At 35.1% G+C, this 4,904-nt stretch overlaps 1 non-coding gene across 1 annotated transcript; it reads right to left on the minus strand.

The window, feature by feature from the left end:
* Positions 1-4,171: 4,171 nt before the first annotated feature.
* Positions 4,172-4,243, minus strand: TRNAM-CAU (transfer RNA methionine (anticodon CAU)). The gene has a single exon. It is a non-coding gene; the product is annotated as a tRNA-Met (tRNA).
* Between the last annotated feature and the right edge of the window lie 661 nt (positions 4,244-4,904).

Raw genomic sequence — 4,904 nt, forward strand, 5'->3', positions numbered from 1 at the left:
ATTGAATTTCTTAATAACCGTGAAAATTATTTTTGTTGCTTATAAATATGTCCGGAGGGTGTAATCTCTTTGTCCATGTCTATATTCTTAAATTTGTCTCTCCTTTACATTTAGTCAAAGAAAATATTCAAGGTGGAACTTCATCATCTGTTTTATGAATCCGATCATTATTAACATAAAAAAAGGGATCATCAGGCAATCCATAGAAAAATGATTAAAATAGATTAGAAATCGACAAATAATAATACCATTTGAAGTCTGAAACCAGTTCACTTTCACAATGTACACATTTGATATAAATGTTGGGTGCGTTTCCTTTCATTTCAATACACTTAAATGGTAACTTCATTGAATATGTGAAACCCCATCTAACCAAGGACACATGATTTTGATCTTCTACTCACTTCCCATCGTAGGATCTAATCAGACGGTCGCGCAAGAGGCGCCGAATCTCATAGAGGTGGTTTTAACAGTGTGTCCTATATAAAATATAACATGCCCCATATCATATATGATTTTAATTCACACATTCAAACAACTTTCTCACTCATTCACTTACTTGAGCGTTGAAGTGCAAATCTTACAGGCCCACTATCGCTCTGTCGTATCAGAAGTTCACTTCACCACATTAGAGCCCAAGTCTGTTTGATCTACACTATCTTTGGTTCCTGCATGGAACATTGATACTGTCTTTGAGAATCGACTTTTGATTCTCAGGAATTTCCACGAAAAGTCACACATCTTCTCTACGATATCAAATCACTGATCTTGTCCCTTTTAGAGCACTGATTTCTTCCTCACAAAGGTCATTGATCTCGTCCATGTTTTCATGGTTATAATAAAAGCGACTCGTTCAGTCATCGCATGCTACGCCTATGTCCCACCAGCTGTCCTAACCTACACTCCATATCCATTAAGGGAGGTTACATTTCTCCCACTAACTAAAAATGCTTCGGTTCTAGCTACTCCACCTACGACTCCAATGCTGCAAAATATAGCATCTCCATCAGTCACACATAGAGCATTTCAAACTCTTCTAACCTTTCAACCTTCTCTATAACCGTTCCAACTTCCAAGGTTAAACTTTGAAGCAACATATATCAAACCGATATATCTTGGACATGAAATGTTTCACATTCTCCAACAACTGCAAGGTAGTTTAAGTCCGCAGTGGGAGAACAACCTATTGAACTACGTCTATAACCTAGTACAACAACAAAATTTGCCCTTCCTCGCTGAAAGGGTACTTTCGATTAATGAAAAATTGCAGTTCACTTCTCCTATGGATAATTTCGTGCCTGAAACTGTTTTGCACGATGAGTAGAGAGGAGAACTAGTGTATATCGTCATTGATATTATTTCACCATACAGAGCAACCTCTAAATCACCATACAAAAACTTGCATCGAGGACACCAGACTTCGCCTCATGGTTGTGGAGGAAGAGGCGAAATTCACACACCACTAAATGCTTATCATCATCATTAATCACCATCACACCACTCCCGAATGGAGAAGCAACATGGAATTGAAGCACCTACCCGTAGCCAAAAGAGAAACCCACTCTCAAGATGGATCATCGACCTGAGATCCCTAAATCTCTTGAAAAATTCCCCGAAGCTGGAGAGTTATGGCAGAATGGGGGCTCCAAATAGATATATCGAACATATAGATATAAGGATGGACTTTTATCATGATCAAGGAGCCTTAAAATTGAATATGTTCGTGTTGACCTTCAAAGGAGTCACCATGATGTGTTCAAGGCTCTCTCGAGCAGAAGTATAAGTTCTTGGAAGGAATTATGCGTCTCTTTCACTACTCAATTCCTAGCGCAAAAGAGGAAACCCACTACCATATCCATCCTCACTGGAATCCAGCAAGAAAAGAAGGAAACCCTATGTGAATATATTGACTGATTCACATAGGTAGCAATAGAAGTGGGGGACAGACAACGGTTTGAAATGTTGGATATTCAAGAAGCGATTGAGGTGGGACTCTATCCTTCGCGAGAAGATAGGGATAAAGAGTTCCAATACCTTGAATGACATGTTGAATATAGCCCAACCATATATGAACTACGACGAAGAACTCATAGCTAAATAAGGAGAGATAGAGATAGAGAGAGAGAGAGAGAGAGAGAGAGAGAGAGAGAGAGAGAGAGAGAGGCCAAGGAGCTAGGAACCCCAAACATGGTCGCATGGATGTGAAGAACTCTAACCGCCATCGAGATGACAAAGACTGGGGACCTCGGGCTAAGTTCTCATCATTCACTCCTTTGAACACAGTGAGGGAGAAAACTTGACAACAATGCGCAAAAAATGACTTTAAAGAAGTCTAGATCGAGAACCCTTACTCGGATAGATAATTAGCCAAGATGGATAAACCAAAGTACTTTCATTTTTACAAAATTCATGATCACAACATTAATGTATCCACTTGAAGGGTACAATTAAGGAGTGATAACCCACATTTTGTGAGTTATTACAAGTCCTAATTCTTAGTTATAGCTTTTTGTTTCATCATTTAGTAGTTAAGTTTATTGCATTTTGCTGTTTTTAGAATAGTTTGCAAAGAACATAATAGGTGCTCTCTTTTGTAGTTTTTATGTTTTGTTGCTTTGTGCAAGGTAGTTCTGATGAGCTCAGGCATGATAGCCAGGGACAACATCTGGGAGTCAAAGGAAAGCAAAAGGTTGGAAACAAATAAAGGGGAAAAGAGAAACAACAATTGCATTCCTAGGGCATACGTGGCAGAAATTTGCATTGAGAGGAGATTTGAATGAATTAGAACAAAGGAGCGCTAGAAGAAAAAAAGATAGTACATAGTACTTCCACTACGCGCGCCATGCAGCAAAAGGACAAGTGCCTCTTACACCTTTATACCAGAAGTCTGCCACGCTACACATTGTCCCCTACCATTATCTTTACACGATTTTCATGTTGTACGAAGGAGAAGAAAAGGAGGGAACTTTGCTAATTTTACCTTGGGCCTGATTTAATTTATTCTCAAGCCAGTGATCCAAGACTAATGGCAAAAACCTAGCTCACATACCTATAAAAGAAACTCTTGAAGATTGAAGAAGAGTTTAACATCTGTTAGAGAAAAATCACATAGAAGAAAACCAATGAAGAAAGAGTTAAGTGAGGATGAAGTTTCTTCTTACCACCTCATTTACCTACTGCTAAAGCTTGGTGTGACATAATATGTATCTTGTTGATTATCCACTACAAGAAGACAATACACTCTCTTAGGTTGTTATTTCTTTTCTACTTTATTTTAAGAATAATTAGCTCAAGAACCAACATTGTTGTTTGTACGCAATTTCCCTTCACCTTTTGGGCCTGACTTGTTTCATAATTGTTGTGTCATCCATTATCTCTTAGTTGGATTCTACTTTATTAGTGGGTTGGATCAATACAGTGTACAAGCAAACACTTTGAAGATCAAATCGATAAAGATTATGAGTGTGAGATGTTATGTTTAGAATAATGAGTAACAAAGTTTAAATCTCTAGTTAAACTTTATAAAAAGAGTCGTAGGTTTTGAAGGTCTTAGAACTTTTTCTAAAATAACTGTCTATATGGAGATGTGTAATGAGATCTTTCATACCTTCTTATCTGATAGTCTACATCGACCGATCAATTATTTTAACTTGAGCAATCCGATTTAAATCTAATATAGATTAAACCTTGGTTTAATCTAAAATAAGAATATCATTTGAATGTAGTTTATTAAAATATTTAAATTGAATTTGATAAATTAATATATAATTAAGTGTAATAGAAAACATAGATATGAAAATGAATGTATGTTGTCTTTCTTATAATGTGTATATATATTGGCAGATATGAAAATTTCTGGGTGTCAAAAACTAAAATATATAAATAAAAAACAGTTCTTGCTTGTTAATTAATGTGGTGGTTATGTTTAAATTATTTTAAAAATGAGAGTTCTATTCTAAGAGTCGATTTTCCAACTCTATATGCAAATGACTATTAATAGTTTTTGTTTATTTAATTTATTTGTAGTATTGCTATATTCCGTACAAGAAAAAGATATTATTATTAAGAATCAAAACTAATGGAGTAAACGACACAGCACAGCGGAAAACGACGTTATCAAGCATTCAGCATAATGTCGTTCAAAGAAAAAAATTGGAAAAAAATACATTTTTATCAGAGCCTGGTTTCGATCCAGGGACCTGTGGGTTATGGGCCCACCACGCTTCCGCTGCGCCACTCTGATTAGTTGTTAAATTTTCGTTTCGTTTAGATTTAGTTATTAAAATAATACACATCGAATGATAAACAATTGCAGCAACTAATTGCTAAAACCAATGCGAAACATAATTCGTCTTTGACTTCAAATGTTGATGTTTTGACAGATTCTACTAACACCTGGCTTTTGTCTTTTATAATTGAAATCTAACAAAAGTTTATAGCCTTTGGATGAGCTAGGTTTGGTCCTAGGTAACTTTGGTTTTGAGACAAAATTTAGATTCAAATTTATTGATTGATTGCTTTTGCATAGTACTCTACTACTACTCTAGTATGCACTTTGTCGTTGAAATTGATGCTAATTAATAAAATATTTTGTAAAAACAAATGGTAATATAGAGTCTAAAGTAGTTTTTTTTTTAGTGTTCTGTTTTTGTTGAGTAGTCAAAATCTTTCCTAAGTATCACTTCAATAATTTTTAAGTTGATGCGTTATGTATGTTTTTATCTTGTTAGATTTGTTCATAATTTTATAATTATTATTAATATAAAAATCAAGAATAGAATTTTAAACTAATTTCGATGAACCAAACATGCGATCGACTCATATTCCTTATAACCTTAACCCTTATAAATAATTTTAGGGTTATTTATTAGTTTTCAGTATTCTAATTTGACCCCTCATCAAAT

The sequence above is a fragment of the Vicia villosa genome, linkage group LG3 (genome assembly GCF_029867415.1).
Source record: "Vicia villosa cultivar HV-30 ecotype Madison, WI linkage group LG3, Vvil1.0, whole genome shotgun sequence".
NCBI classification, from domain to species: domain Eukaryota; kingdom Viridiplantae; phylum Streptophyta; class Magnoliopsida; order Fabales; family Fabaceae; genus Vicia; species Vicia villosa.